Source organism: Passer montanus, unplaced genomic scaffold, assembly GCF_014805655.1.
Source record: "Passer montanus isolate IOZ18808 unplaced genomic scaffold, ASM1480565v1 scaffold31, whole genome shotgun sequence".
NCBI lineage: Eukaryota > Metazoa > Chordata > Aves > Passeriformes > Passeridae > Passer > Passer montanus.
Window position 1 is genome coordinate 8,645,179 of NW_024367819.1, and position 17,095 is coordinate 8,662,273.

Here is a 17,095-nt window from a genome sequence, read left to right on the forward strand (position 1 = left end):
CATGATCAGCTGTCCTTAACCCAGCATGCCTGGAGCCTTTGTGGCAGCTGCCCATCCTTAGAAGGGTGAGCCAGTGCTCAGGTGAGCACTATACAAGCGCAGCTCCAAGGCAGCAGTTTGTGCAGCAGACCACAAGGGAGGGGACTTCTGTGGGATTTCTAGTGTTGTGACAGTCTCAGCCGTGGTAGTGAGGAGTCACAGGGCAGCCTGCCTGGCAGGTGTTGGAGCAGCTGTTCCTGCCAGGGCAGTGGCCTGAGGCAGACTCTGGATGGCAGATGAAGGCCTCTGAGCCCTGGGCTGTGGGGAGTTCCTGAAGCTTCTCTCTGATGCCTGAGAGATGGCCTGCTGTCCTGCCAGATGTGTGCTATCTTGGAAGCTGTGCAAACCAAATGGAGGAGTTACAGGTGGGAGTGAGCAAGCTGAGCAGCATCAGAGAGGCCAAAAAAGGAGATAGATTAATATTTTTATTTTTTAAAAAAGAGGAAAGATTCTTCTCAGTAGTGTGAAGAACCCTAGATTGCAAATGCAGCAGAGAAGCAGGCAGTATCCACCACTAATATTGAGGTAAGTGTAACTGCTGGAGAATGGGAAGGATGGAAGTTCATGACTTCTATCACTTAGGAAATGTTCCTGCCCCCATCTGAGCACTTAAAACTGGGAGATGCCTGCCCTGCCCTCAAAGCTGATGAGGAATCAGGTATGCCTTCAGGCATCTGTTCCTTCTGACTCTAAACCATGCAAGACTATGGGGATGAAATGGTGAGCCCATGCAAAGAGGTACCTCCCTGCTGCAGGGGACAGAGGCAGCCACATGCTGACCTGACCATCACCTAGAGCTGTCTGCTGCCTGTGCCATGACTGGGGATGCCACGGATGGAGTGCTGAAACTCCTCCAATCCTCTGGCCACTATTCTCTGCAGACCAAGGGAAGTGATTCTTCCCATCTGCTCAGCGCTGGTGAGGCCACACCTGGCAGACTGTTGGTCTGAGCTCCTCAGTGTAAGAGGGATGAGACATTGGTGCATTGGAGAAAGTCCATATAAGGTACAAAGATGATGGGCTAGAGCATCTCTTAGGAAAGGCTGGGTGAGCTGGGACTCTTTAGCCTGGAGGGGAGAAGCCTCATGGTTGAATTTATCAATATGTGTATATAAATACCTGGAGGAACTGCGTTAAGAAGATGAAGTGAGACATTTTACAGTGGTGCCTGGTGAGAGAGTCAGAGCGAAGCACAAAAACTGAAACCCAGTATGTTTCCTCTAAAGATCAGAAAACACATTTTAACAGTGAGGGTGGCTGAGTGCTGGCAGAGGTTGCCCAAAGAGGTGGTAGAGTTCCTGAAGATATTCAAAAGCTGCTTGGAAATAGTCCTGGCCAGCTGGCTCTAGCTGATCCTGTCTTGATAGGGGTGGGGAAAAGTTGGATGAAATTATCCTCAGAGGTCCCTTTCAGTCTCAGCCCGTCTGTGATTCTCCCTGTTATTGCCACAGGGCTTTCTGATGGCAACACTAGAAATGTCTAAATATTACTGTGATATTTCACTTCAAGTTTTTCACTGCATCAGAAAAGTAAATTTGAAAGTGGTACCTTGAGACAATACTCTGATGAGAGTATGCTCATTACAGATGGAGCTGTCTGAACCCATTAATTGCAGAGAAGACCGTGTCTGAAAAACAGTCCTTAGAGTATTTAAAAACCTTTGCCTGATTATGGCACAAGCTCAGAGACAAACCCAGAGGTGCAGCCTCCCATGTAACATGCTATAGATGGCCACACCACATCAGATGGGCAGCCACTCAGCAGCCCCAGTAGCCTGGCCATGGTTAGAAGAGAGATGAACTCTGTCTTACTGTGGTACACATGTAATTTTAATTAATTCAGCAGCTGGAAAGGAGGCTATGTTGTATGGCTAACTGAGAATGCTGGCTGTGCACACAGTCAGCCTAAAAATAGAGGTGGCCATATTGTCAGTGGTACAGCGAGTTTATTTTAATTTTGGGCTGACACCTGGGGCCAATATCAGCAAATGGAGCCACGTTAGTAAAATATAATTTTACTTCAGAAGTAAAATTATACATTTTATCTGTTTAAAATTTAGTCTTATATCATTATGCTCCAAAATCTTTCCACAGAGGAAGGAAATAGTGTTTGAGTCATCTACTGAAGATTTCTTCTGTATACAGGTATTGATTAAATAACCCCCACTGTAAATAAAAGATTTATTTAATTTATTTGAGGAAAGCGAAGCAACTTACAGCACAATGTGCTCCTCAGGTCATACAATATATTAATCTTCTTTTCAGAAATACAGATAAAACCTATTCACTAGCTACAAGCCTCCCTTTCCTGAAAGTTCCTTGATAAAATAATGTCTGGATTAGGAGTCAAGCATTTTTTTAATCTACCAAAGCAAAGCTTGTAACACCAACACAGGCAAGGTTTGAATGCTGCTAATAAGCTAATCAGTAAATCCCCATTTCTCTTGATCTTTGATGTATTAAAACAATTGACATGAAGTTTCTGATTAAAAAGTACTCGTTGGAATCCTCACTTTAATCAAGCCCACTTGTTTTTTACTAAGCTTGAACAAATGTTCTGATCACTGTCAGTTAACATGCTTTTATGTAAAAATAACATAAAAGACTTAATTTAGGATACAATTGAAAATATGACTAATTAATCTTAAACATTTTAACAATTTATTTTTATTATTTGTGGTATGATATTTCTTTACCAATATTAAGAAGAATAAATTAGGATTTAACCTATAGTGTTAAAAAACCGTAGTTATTACAACCAGCCACATCCTGAAAATGGTCACAACCAGCAGACTGACAGTCAAATTGGGTTGTTTGGTTGAACTGCTGCAGTATTGCCATATTGTTAATCACCAATTTCCACAGCAGCAAGTTTTCTTTCTGGTACTGTTAATGTCTCCCTTGATTGTTTCATAGGACTCTGGTTGTCTTTTAGGCATAATACTGTCTTGTTAAACTGTGCTTAACAGTCTATAATGGCTGTTTCAAGCATTTTTTCCTCTCCATAATTTTTGCAATGTGTTTAGGAAAAGAATACAGTGCAGTGGGTTAGAAAATGCATTTATGTCCAGCTTGGGTATTAATTTGGAGCCTCAATACTTACCCTGTTTCAAACCACATTTTCTCTTTGAAAGGCAGTCCTTCACCTAATCCATCCTTTTACTCTGTGCTTGAGGGTGGGGGGTCAAAACACTTGCCTAAACAGAAATTTTTAGTCTGAATGTTTGGGAAGTTGTCCCAGATTTGAACATCTGGGAAGCTGAGGGCTCCAGTCAGGGTTGGTGTGCTCATATGTGATGAGGTGAAAGGAGGGAGTGCTGCTGTGCATTGAGACCCACAAGCAACATCTGTGAAGCCACTAAAACAGAACAAGTCCTGTTTTCTGAGCTGAGCTGCCAGGCACACGCTTCTCCCCCCACTCCCACCACCCAGAACCACGTGGCTGCATCCAGAATGACAGGAGCAGCCCTCCACTTGTACCTGTCCAGTGCCTGGCAGCGCTTTGGATGAGTGATGTGCGGGAGCTTTGCAGGGCTGGTGGCTGGCACTGAGTAGGGAAAACCATAGCTCCAGATGCTGTGGATACTGAGAAGCTGTGTGGAACTGGCACAGCTGTCTGGTCACAGCAGCCCAGAGCAACCAGCTGCAGAAGAAAGACCAAGCAGAGTGGGTTGATGAAGTGAATTAAACTGCTTGCTAAATAATTAATCTCCCCCCAGAAAGTACCTTTTAGTAGGAGGATGAAGAATGCTAGTGTTTGGGGGTGTTTTCTGTGTTTGTTTTGATTTGTTTTTTAACAGGGTTTTAGTGTTCTGTATTTGTGCCACAAATCAGGACGGCAAAATAAAGCTTTTTAGGAACTTTAACAACCAAAATATTTTCTGAGGAAATTTTTGCATAAATTATTAATAATACTGTAATGTGATCATAATAATAATAATGATTAGGCATATTAGGCCATTTTATAATATGCCTCAATTTTTTATAATATATTGTATATAACTCCTGCTAAAAAAGGCATTCTATTCTGGAGAATTTAAAGTCTAAGGTTCTAGTCCTGTGATTTGCAGTATATGAGTGCATTTCTTAATCTGTATGCACTGCCAATGCAGTCAGTTGCATGGGAGCAGTCAGTCACAGGCTATGGTTTTCCTAGAGCAGAACTCAAAATTGTCTGAGAGGACCCAGTGCTCTTTTTTATTTTTTACTTTAGCTAACTCATCTTATTTTCTTGTGAAGTTGAGGCAGCTTTCGCTTTAGGAAGTGTAGGGCAGCTCCCACTGTGATTGCCAAGTGAATACTGTTGTGATGAGTCTCTGTAAATCCCAGAAGGTTTCTGGGATACACTATGCCTCTCCCTTAATATGGAAACAGTTACTCACAGCCAGCAACCACACTAAGTACAAAGAAATGAGCAACTCACCAAAAGTGCCTGTAGTTTCTGCCCTCTGACTGGACAGACAGAAGCCCCTAAAATATTGACCTTACTAGTAGTCCAAAACCTGTCATTAGCAAATATTTATCATAATTTAGTTGTACCAACTTTACTGCAGGATAAATGTCTAAGAGAAATCATGCATTTTGTTTGTTCATAGTGGCTAATACTTTTGGAGGCCCAGCACTCTGCATTATTTTATGCTAACGGGCCAGTGGCAGTAGAATTTCGTCATGTGTGACCTGATGTTTTATTTGTCAGGTTTTAAATTTGCAATTGCACTTTGCTAGACTGTCACCCAACTTGACACCAGCTGAATGAAGCCTCCCTTGGAAAGGACAAAGAGTGAGCCAGTGAGGATGGTGTCTTTCAGGACTTTCAGTGGCAGACAAAACCCAAGTAGTCCCATTCAGCAGTGGTGTTTATGGCCCAGCCTCGTGGTCCCTCAGTTCACTCTCTTGTTTTCCTGCCTGTGTGAAAACTGTGCAGTCAAGTCCCAGAAGAACCATGAGCACTTCCTTGTGTATTTTGGGATACAAGGCACATATGCACAAGAAATTTTCTTTCCCAGATGTCTAGTCAAATAGTTTATGACATGGAAGAATAAATTCTATTTATTGCTGCTGTTGTAGATAGCACCAATTACAATATCCCTCGGGAATCCCCATCTTTCATCACTCAAAAGTCTACCCTGTTTACTTCTTTTCTTATTCTTTTAAAAGAGATTACTTGCACATTCTTTTTTCTTCCCCCACCAGAAAAACTTGAGTTAATGGTATTTCCACCATACTAAGTGTCTCATGCAGCTATCATGTGAAAATAAAAATTACTTTGTGGGATTTTCCACTAGCTCTGAATGTACATAGCTTAAAACATAAGACATGTGAGGAGAGAAAAACGGTGTCTTTATTTCTCAAAGAGTTTTTTGCTAATCTACCGTGTACTGTAAGGTTTTTTGCTGCTCTAGAGGTGCATGAGATGCAACACATCTTATTGACTCTTTCTTTTAACATCAGGTATCATAAGACTTCTTCAAAACTGAATTGCTGCCAGCTAACCTAAATTAGGACTGTGCTTTGAGGAAACTGATTCCCTAGCAAGTGTGGGTGTAGCCTGTTGAGGGATGGCAGTTCTTCCTCTCTGTCCATCTGCCACCTGCCTCAGCCCACAGTCTGCTTTATTTTCAATAGGCAAGTAAAGAACTTCAAAACTTGGATAGCAAAAATTCAAATATATTTTGAAATAGGTGAGCCATCAAAGCAGAAATTTAGAAAAAGCCATCACCTTGGTCATCGCAGCTTTAAAAGTGCAAAAAATTTTGTATTCCTTGTGCTATTTACAGGTAAGATAATAATTCCAGGTCAAGTTTCCTTCCAACATGACCAGTGAAAAGTACACAAAGCAACATACATAGTCGCTTAAACTATGTGCATTCAAAAGAAAATAAAGAGTTAAGATGAAACAGTTGGCTCCTCCATGAGCTTTTCAAGTGTAGGTATAATACCAATTTCTTGTTTCCTCTGAAAAATCTACTGCAATTTAATTTGTACTACATGGTGATGTTGTATCTCATTCTTTCTATGCACGTATATATGAACGAGGGATAAAAATATTCTTTCATACATTGACTTTTTTCTTCTCTTTCATAACTTAGAAGTTATTTGTACTGCTAAATACTTAGGAGACAAGATCTGAGTACTACTTGTACTGTGCAATATTTTTCTTTCTTCTCTGTCTGGTTTTCTCATTTCCCTAAGTCAATTCACCCAGTCTCATTTGCTACCAAAATATCTCCTTTTCAGTGTGAGATAGCCAGAGTGCCACTCTGTGTGGAGCAGCATGGGAGGAATAGACTTTGGCAGCACTTTAACTCTGTATGAATGACTCATTTGCAAAAGAGCTAAGGATATTTATTGTCTACGTTGGTGGCAAATGTTGACCAAGAACTGAAAAAGCATGTGATTTTACAGGCATTCATGGTGGTTTTACTCAGAGCTGCAAAGGGAGGTGTAACCCACCTGCACCGGAGGCAATGCCCCTCAGGAGCTCCACTGAGATCAGACTGAATTTGGATCCCAGCTCTGCTGCCCACCTTCATCACTGCTGTCAGCACACCCTGCTGTCTCTGGATTTCCTCTCCATTTGTCAAGTAATATTAATTGCAGTCATATTTTCTTTCCTGCTATGAAGATTAGAAGGGTAAAGCTAAGCCTATCAGTGAGTGACTTGGCTGGCAAGCTGTAAAGAAAGCATTTTGATGGCTTTGTGGCAGTCTTCTTTAGCAATGCATGGTCAGGTAGGCATGTCCCTGATCTCCCATGACCCTTCCCCAAGGGCATAATCTCATTGGCTAATCCATGTTGCTGCTTCTTTGCATTTCACTTGCAGCATTTTGCAGAGGATCAAGGATCCCTGTCATCAATGTCTGCACAGAGGAGCAGCACAGTTATCTTCCTCGTTGTAACAAATCACATGTGAAATAGAGTAAGGAGAATAGACAGTGGTTGACTACAAGCATTCTGTTACCCTCTAAAGGGTTTCCATTTAAAAAAAATCCCACCCAAGTGATTTAAAGCATTGCTTTCCCCCCACCCCCCATCCCCTCCGGAAGTTTATTCCCTGATGCTGCTCTCAGATTTCTACAATACATGTTTTTTGTCACTTTCCTTTTTAACCTCACTTGGGATTTTCTTCTTTTGCAGTTAAGGGATTCTCTGACCCCCTTAAAATAGGCACAGTGGTGCAGTGCAGTTATCTGAATAACACTGCGCTGAAGCAGAAACACAGATCTACAAAGACCCTGCGCTCTGACTACCAGCTAAAAACAAGAATTTCCATACATAGCTTGGAATGTTGTCACCCTGTTGGTTGGCTAGGTGGTATCATGAACTCCAGGATAGCATCTGGCTGAGTACAGGAGAAAACATTACTGATAAAAGTTTAGTATTGAGCTAAAGTTTCTAGCATTGGAGTTTCCACAGCCTCTCTGACTTCAGTTTGTGAGGATCCATTTTGTTTTTGAACGATAGTGTTCAATCTAAGCAAATATCTCCTGCAGAGGCCTTAAAAATGCTCAACAGAATGCAAGAAGTACTTGCAGGATTACTTGTCAGTCTTGTTCACTTATCTCCAATTTGCATGGTCCTGTATTGCACAGCAGTCTGCCACAGGCTTGTGTTCAGCTTATGGTCCACTACAAACCCCAGAAACTGTTCTCCAACACTTCCTAACTATTTGGTCCTGATTTGTACTCCTGAAATTAATTACTCTCATCCAAGGGAAATGTTTTTTACTTGTCTTGACAAAATTTCATATTTTTTTTTCTCTCTCTCTGTTCCTCCAGTTTCTCAACTTCAAATTCTGCCTCTGGTATATTTGTGGGAAGGAAGTAAAACCAGTGATATACTGAATAGGATGACATTAACACCACATCCTTAGGAAACTGGTAAAAATTTCAACAAGAAGAGAATTCAAGACTTGGCATTTTGCGCTGACTGTCCTACACTGGCAGTAGGAGAGAAAAGCTGTGACTAAAAACTTCATCTAAAAGTTGTGTCCTCCACCACAATCAGTCATAGCTGAGTCCTGCTTTTGTTCTTAGTTGCCCATGCAGCTCAAAGCCCTCCCAAGAATCCTGGAACATGAGAGCTTGGTGGGCTACATCCACATGTGCTCCAGTATCTGCTGTTAGCATCAGGTTCTTCCCAATGATTTGAACTATAAAGCCAGGTCTGCTGGAAGCTGAGTGTGCAATTCTGCTTTGCTAGACTGGGGCCTTAATCTTTAGATGAGGTGTGCACACAGGAATATAAGTAAGATGAACTGCAACCAGATTTTCCTGCCTTCTAGTAAGAACAAACCAAGCATTTCTTGTTTTCATATCTGTGCTGACAGATCACACTAATATGTTACAAAACTCACTACTGGTGCTTGAACAGGAATGCATGCTTTTCATAAAGGCACTCATGGTAAATTTGCACAATAAGGAGGTTGTACCTTTTAGCCTTGCTTTTAGCAGAAACATTGTGTCATTTACAGATACAACTGTATCTTTGATAGTGATGCCAGTATTTAGCAGCAGCTATTTTTGCCTGTTTGTTTGGAAGCCTTTAATGACTTAGTCCAGTTGAGCTCATCTCATAGCTTCCCCTATCTGTAGGCCATCTGTTATCCACTCACTTTTTTTTCTTTCCCTGATTGGTTTCGCACAAACACTTCAGTTCATTTCAATTAGGGTAATTTGTAGAAGATCTTACTATAATCTGCAGTTGTGTCATGTGTACGTTGTCCCTGTCCCACCCCACTCATCCTTCCACAATCAGATGAAAAACATTCCATGATGAAGAATGTTGTTGAATTTACCAGCCCTGGTGGACAAAGGCTCTATGGGGATTTTCTCCAAAGCTGGAGGATTTCTGCAGGTAGCCTATAAAACCTGCAGAAGAGGATAATGAAAAAAATCTAAAACTAGAAAAAATGAATAGAAAAAAAAGCTAAAAATTTTGACACTTTCTTTAATCATACTGTTGACATTTTATGTATATCTGTGCATATAAATATGTATATATAAACACTGTTGACCTTTCAAATTTATACATAAATAATATATTATTTATAAATATGTGCATGTAATATAAAAATATCTATCTCACTTCCTGGGGGAATTTTTCTTTAATTTAAAAATTTTTGGCTTCCAATTCATACAGGTCATGAGTGAGGCTGGAGAAGTATAAAGGGAATGAAGAGATATTAGAAAATTCTTAAAAGCCTCTTGAAATATATCTCGAGATGAACCTGAAGGCCTCTTTTGTTTCTGGAAATTGTGTTGTAGGGTTTTTTTTTTAATATGTAATTTCAGACTCTGAGCAAGAGTTAGAGAATAGTGGAATGGGGAATTGCTGCTATGGGGAGGATTTTGGAAGCAATAGTTCAGAAGCAGAAGGGCAATGTCAGGTTGGAGGAACCCCGTCTCGCTTCCCATGTCATTTTGTCATAATGAGAATCCTGTGCAATCCCCTGGGTTTCAAACAATTCTCATTTCAGATTGAGATGGGCAAACATCAAGGAATAGCTGACAAGTTCTAATATCATCTGTGTTTTTGCAACAGAGTTGCAATAGTCCACGCCATTGGGAAGCATAGGAGCAATCTTAATTTGACATGTTACCTTTGAAAGCACAAAGTCCTCCCACTGGCTGCAGGAAACGGGTTTTGCAGAACTGCTCATGGCATGTTATTGCTGTGAGTTTTTTCTGAGCAACAGCTCTGCCTGTCTTGTGGTGCCTTCAGTCTGAGCTTGGCACAAGCTTCTCCAGTTGAAACTTTCTTGTATCTTTATTTCATAGCTCCAAGGAGGAAAAATACAGGTAAAATGTCAGCCTGGAAGCTTTTCCACTTTGGCTGGAAGTGAAGCACTGCACGGCTTGGGTTGGCAGGGGGCTCAGGAGAGTTGCTCTGTCTCCCCTGCCCACACTCTTGCAGATGGACCACAGGCACCAGCCTGCAGCCCTGGTCTCTGCTGTCCCTGCCTGCTCCTGGAGCCCATGCCAGCCCCCGGGAGAGCGGAGAATGAGAGAACAGAGCTGCCGAGAGGGGAGAGAAGGTTCACAGGATTCCTCGTGGGGTTGGTAAAGAAAACCCCCAAATAAAACTAGGAAAAGGCACCGTGAAGGATGTGCTCCAGGTTTATAACGGGAGGAGTGTGAGGACACGAGCCTGCTCTAGGAGCTAAGGAAAGGCTTCGCGCAGCCGTTCCATCACTGAACTACCACCGCGTCCGTGCTGCTTGCCATCCCCGGCAGCGGGGCGGAAGATCCCGAATCGCTACCTGCAGCGGGCGTGGGTGCGACAAGGAAGAGGCAGGGTCGCATGGCAAAGCTGTGGACTGGGGGTCTGTCTGGGGACAGGGATCCCCTCCGTGTTCCCAGTGCCGGCCCGTGTACGGGACTTCAATGCTTTCCATAGCACCACCTGGTGTCGGGCGGCAGGGAACAGCTTCCAAAGCTGCTCCTATCCCAAAACCTCCTCCGGTCCTTCTCTCTGTACTTAACAAAACTGCTTTCCCGGGAAGGCCTCCCGGGGTGCCTGGAGCATACCACCGCCTCCTGCCTGCGTGGCTCTGCCCCTTGCCAGGAGCAGCGTTGGTACCTGCCACCTTTTAGCTTCGCAGCTGCCCTGTTCTAGAGTGGATTTCTAAGAAAGTATAGATTGGCATTTGGGTATTTTATCACTTACTGGGATAAACTGTTGATGGCCTTCTCATTTATCAGCGTGACCAGGCGATAGATTGGCATTTGGGTATTTTATGCCAAGTATCTCTTACTGGGATAAACTGTTGATGGCCTTCTCATTTATCAGCGTGACCAGGCTGTGAGCAGTGACAAACCCCCGATGCCACCCGGAGCATGCTGCTGCACCGGTGGCTCATGTGGTAAAACAAATGCACCAATGCAGCCAACCAGGCTCGCTTTCTGTGGGCAAGAGCAGTCACAGCTGAAGGCTTTTATTAGTTACTGTGTGTTTATAACTTGCTGCTCGGCTGCCCCTGCAGATCCCAGGATGAGGAGACAGGAGGTAGTCAGGGAGCTCTCTGAATCCCACCCTGCAGCTCCTGCCTGGGTGATTGCACCTGAGCAACCCCATGAGAAGCCAGGGGGAAACCTAGGTATCAGGGAATGGGATCCTGACTCCTCAGCTCTGGGGTACATGTCTGCAACCAGAAAATAAAGCCTGGTTTGGAGGATGCTGCTTTTTTCATTGGTACACAGTAGCCATTGTGTTTTTTCCAATACTGAGTGAGTAACTTTCAGAGCAGAGATGATGCTACTATACCTTGCACTAGTATCTGTTTCTAAATCAGTGTTTCTACTCAAATTCTCATCTGGTTCCCTGTGCAGCCACCTACAGACATGGAAAGGCAAGACTAAGCTGAGGTATTCTGACTTTCCTGGCTGCATCTCCATCCCTGTATGGTGTGTAAATAGCCTTCCTCTCTCTCTTTAGCAGGACAGGTTTAGGGTGGGAGGTATGGCTTACAGAACAGCCTCAAATCCCCTGTGGTTAACCCCCAGAGGCAGCCATGAAGATCTTCAGAGGAAGCCCTTTCAGCTGTAGGCTCCTGCTTATCCTGTTTCTAATCATGGCTGTACCCATTAAGAGTCTGCTGCCGGAGCCAGGAATAGACCCGAGTAATCCTGGTGCCCAGCACCCTTAGAGTTTTGTAATTCCCAGCCATGTGTGTGTCATCTTCACTCAGCTCATTCTGCAGGCACTGCCTTGTGCAATATGCACAGGTACAATCTGCTGCCCACCCACCCACCAGGCAGTGTTCCTCTCCACGCGTGCTGGAGGTGTGAGAGGCATCAGCACCGCCTGCGGGCTCAGCTGCAGACAGAGCTCTTCCTACACTGGGGTTTGCAGCTTCACCCATGTTGTTTTAAACCAGCTCTTTTTACACAGCTTATGACTCTGTGTGTGTATTAGGTAGACTCTGGATTGATTATTGACGTGCTTTGGTTTTGCTAACAGCTTTTTGCTGATGGGAGTGGAGCTGTTTGCTTCCTATGTGAGATATGTCCTATTAGTGCTTCTGCTCTGGTGGGCAAGTGATAGATCTGAGGCAAGGCACTTCACTGCACAGTAGTTTGACAGGCACAGAGAACAACACACACAAAGTTCTGCCTGAAAGCCTGGAAAGTGAAACAAACAAGTGCTCAAAGAAAATAACCTAATTCTTCATGCACACTTGCAGGGAGGTATGTGCCAGGCTGCTGGCACTGGGATGGAAGATGCACCTGGAGAAGTGGGTGAGGGTGGGTGCTTTTCCTCTGCACTGCAGCCAGGCTGCTCTCTGCCTTGCAAGGCTGAGCAGACAAAGTGTGTGCTGGGGACAGGCAGCAGGATGGGTCAGATCTGCAGACACACTGGTAAGCAAAATGGTTTTCATTGAAGGCTTTGGGTTTAAATGAACAGAGTCAGAAAGACCTGGGGGAAAGCCTGCAAAAAGTAACAGGATGGAAGGATGCCTGCACCAGGGAACAGCAGGATGTGAAAACCACAGTGTCTGTGGTGAGTACAGTACTTTAACAAAACTGTAATGACTTGTGAGAAAAACTGGCCAAGGGATAGAATTTGGCATTGTAATGGAGGCATTCACAAGTGCTTGAGGACCACTTCTGACCACAAGCAAGCAGCACTTTTGCTTTGTGTCTCAGATGAGAGGTTGAGCTTCCAAATGTGATGACACTGGGATACATGGAGTTGTGCAGATGAAACGCTACCACTCATGAGCTCAGCAAATATGGTGATCTTGAATGATGAGTCCCTGTGAGAGCTAAATGCACCATGCGTTCTCCCCATTAGCAATTACTGAGCAGGATCTGTTTCTCCCCTGCACTTGCTTTCTCCTCCCTGCCCCCATGAGCTTGGGAAGCTGCAGTGTGTGACCATTTGAGCATATGCCAATCTCTTCAAAGATTCTCTGTAATCCCCTATGCTAATCCTCCTGGAAGAGGAAGGATGCTCGTAGGCAGCACTTGCAGATCCACACCCTGAATATTAAGCTTGTTATAACACCTGGCCTGTCCTTGCATCTGCTGACTTGTTTCCAAGTTTTGGAAATTGTTGTGCATAAGTTCCTCCTTACTTTGAAATGTTCAGGTAAAAGTAATATTTGTTTCACGTATGAGAATAAATGGCAGCATCCAGGGACAGCCATCATTAGTCACTGCACTAACAGTGCTGAACATGAGAGGCCACATTTTTGAAGTGACCTCTAAAGCTGCACAAGTCTGCAGTTACAGCAAAAGTAGGTGGTTTGATCCATGTGTCCAAACACTGACCATGAGCCTCATGTCAAGGATTCACCTTAATGGAAACACTGGGGCCCCAAGAGAGGAGAGGAAGTTCCCTGGACCGGTGCAAAATGAGGTACATTTAAGACATGCCCACATGATAAATCCAAGGGGAACTTTAGCACAAGCTGGAACAGGCAGTTGGCACAGGACTTCTGTGTTTCTCTAGAGCTTCCCAAGTAGTGCAAGTGCTGAGAGCATGGCAAGGTCTGTGCTGTTTCAGCTCCCTTGTGTGGCATTTCAAGCAGACATCAATTAGAAATCAATAGCATGCTTTTAAAGGAAACCACAGGCTCTTCTGTGCTTCCTGGCAAAGAACAAGGAGCCCTGTGCTGGAAGGGTCTCCACATCTGTGGCAAGCAGGGCACTGGCACAGCTAAGAACAAGCAGGGGCAGAGTCACCTGCCAGAAATTGCCATTTTCACAGTCATGGCCACATTTTAGCTTAGCTGGTTTCCTTCTCAGCAGTATTTGGGACAAAAGTATGGAAAAGGCTTTAATTCTTCACAGGGATTATGTTTAATCACAACAGGTGTTAATGAAAAAAAATAATTAAATAAATAATGATGCCCACCAGACCATTAACAACGAAGGAGGAAAAGGCAAGGGACAAACCTTGGCTCCAAGCAGGTGGCAGGCACTAGCTTGTTGGAAAGCTCACAGCAAGGGAAGGGCAGAGAAGGGAGCAGGCAAAGAATCAAAGGTTGCAGGGCAGAAACTGTGAAGGGCTTAAAGAAAAAAAACCCATGAAGGCTTCAAAATACACGTTAAAACTTGAGTGTGGAAGAGGGCATTGGATTTACTTCTGGTTGTTTAACAGTGAACTCCTAGCTCCATCAAGTGAGAACACCATGCTTTATCTTTAACGATGAGAATGATACCAGCCTGATTAAACTGATCTAAATCTGATGAATCCATGAGAGATCACAGAGAGATACAGAGAGAAGAATCAATAAGGCATTAATAGATGCTAGAGCTGCTGCCTGTAAATCAATTTGGAATTGTCCGGTGCACTGCAGTTCATAAAATACACCACAGGCTGTAATTGTGAACTGGACTAAGTTACAAAGGAATAAACATCCAGGAGCTAAAGAGTTGCAGCAGGCTCTGAGTGCTACACAGCTGAAGCAATAAATCAGCTGCACTCCCCCAGCAGAGAAAGCATTGAGGTCTGGGCATTCTCTGAGTTCTCTGCTTGCCATCAGCTCCACACCGGCACTTTTGGATGAGCTGGAGGGCAACAAAATCAGAACTTGGACAGCAAAAGGTGAAAACTAAACTCTTGTCAGCGGTCTGGTAAAGGCAATTTTGGAAAATATGCCTATGGCATAAATGATACTTCTATAAATTGATTCTTATGTGCTAGAGAAGCTCACCTCATGTCCCTGCAGATAAAAAGGCTGGTTCAGCTGAATCGAGGCTACAGATTTTGAATGTGGCATCTTTGCTGAAGTCTAAGGTAAAAGAGAATAAAGCAAACAGTGACCAAAAAAGAATGAAATTTAAGCATCTGAAATTCAAGCTTCATCTTCACCAAATCTCTCGCATTTTGGCAGAGTGACACTGATGCTACCACCCTGGATATCAGAACTCCTTCCCTGGAGAAAATGAGGTTGACATACGGGCTCCAGGGGCAAGGGAGAGGAGGTGGCAACTGCCAGAGCTGCTCTGAGGTGAGTACAGTCAATCTCAGCACCAGGGTGGGACCCCCAACCTTCCTGTTCAACATCCCCTGCTCCTGCAGTCCAAGGTCTGAATGTTAATGGAGCACCTGCAGTTCAAACTGCCCTAGGGATCTGCATGGCATCTGTCCTGGGAGAGTCATTCCCTGCTGCACGTCAGACTGTGGTCTGCCAGGTGCTGGCTGCTTACTCCATATCCTTCACAAAGATGCACAGATCTTTGTTGTAAATTTGCCGAACCTGTTGGGATGGACCCAGCAAAAATCTGTCACAGTTGAAGGTCAAGAGCTGTCTTTTCTATCTCCCAGGCCTGCATGGGCTGTCTGGGCCCACAAGCCAGACTGCTTCCATTTTGGCTTTTGGGTAGTCCCATGAGGCTTCTATTCATTCTACAGCTTGTTTTGCCTGGCTCCATGGCCCTTTTCCCACCCAGAAATGTGCATGCTGAATGTGGTAATGATTGAGAAAACTGTTACAAAGCTTATTTATTTCTCTTTACCCAAAACATGTTTTAAAAAATTAATAAATTGAGCTTTCACTTTTTTTTCTCTTGTTTCTAGGGAGAACAGTGAACACAATAAAATTGTTAAGTAGTGCTTTGAATCTAAAGAATAGAAGGAATGCTAAATATTTAAAATGTCTTTCTTTCATGTTAGAGAGAAAATCAGTATATTTCTAAATAAATATCTGGCTGCAGAAAGGCTGCAAGGTTTTTTAGTAGTGGAGGAAAAAACTAACACTAGCCATGGAATGCTCCTCCCTGTGTCAGCTGTGTGGGGAAGGGTTTTGCTGCTCAGGAGGAGCTTCCCACTCCTCCTGCACATCCATTAGGAAGATTTAGGCCTTAAGAGCAGTGCAATTTCAGTGTGGTTTCAACCTGCACTCTTGGAGGTACCAAGTGACTTTGTTGGGTTGGGATCATCCAACCTAGGTTAAGCTTTGTGCCCCAGGGTATGCTCTTGAACTAGGTGGTTCCTGATGTGCCAACAGCTGGAGTATCTAGCAATATAAATTCCATCTGAAGGAAGGCACAAGGTGGTAGGTACATTTGAGTTCTCCAGAAGGTCTGGAGAACTGTATGGTCTTTATGATGGCTTAATGTATACACCAATTCCCTGTTGTACCTTCTGCTTGTCCAGCAGTTCAGGAGTTCTGCTGCACTGTGAGGATATTTGGGGCTGATTTCCATAGAGACTTTCTCCATAGATCAGAAAGAGCATCTACAAAAGCACTACGGTACTTGCCATGGATTGCAGCTCTGCAAAGGCACTGCACTGTACTCAAGTACCCCTGCTGCAGAACGCTGCAGTGAGGCACCATTCCTGCCTCAGGAAATGCAGCTGTGGAGTTTCCTCTCTCCTTCTCAGAAGAGACTGAGAGTGTTAAATTTACATTATTGTTACATTTACATTATTAACCAGGTGTTAATGTTTGATGACAAAGTCACAGCACTGTTGGCAGCAGCAGCACAGTGCCAGGCGCTGGAGAAGAGGGTGTGCCACAGACTGGAGACAACAGCTGGGAAAGAGTTTTAGCTCAGACTGTGACAATCCCACTCTTTGCTTGATGGGAAGCCAACCTAAGTGTGGTTTTGCCTGAAAGGAAAAGCGGTGCTATGAACTTTTGTAAGCCGTTGATCTTTTTCTCCCATCCAGTCAGTTTGCTCCTGGAAAGTCTGTAGCCATGATTGTTCCATGACAACAGGAAATGGGGTTTTTTAGAGGAAAAGAAGCCCCTAAGATAATTTTGAATCATCAAAATGTTGTTGTTTAGCTGAACAAAACATCTACCTTAATTCTTATAAATTTAATGTATAAATAAACAAAACCAATTTCTTGTTTAATCTTTAAGTCTTAAAACAAATCTGCTTGGATACTTTGTTGAACTTGACTTTCATAATTTTGAATACATGTGGTTTTTTTCTAGTGGAGATGGTCAAAACAGTTTTGCACAGCTTTTCTCGGCACTCTTTTGACAAAATGTGTTAATGCTAGTGAGCGTACTTCAGTACAGCATGGATGAAAATGCAAGGGCAGCTGGGAAGAGTCTTCACAAGAAGTATTCTGTATCGTGTGATGTCAAAGATCCC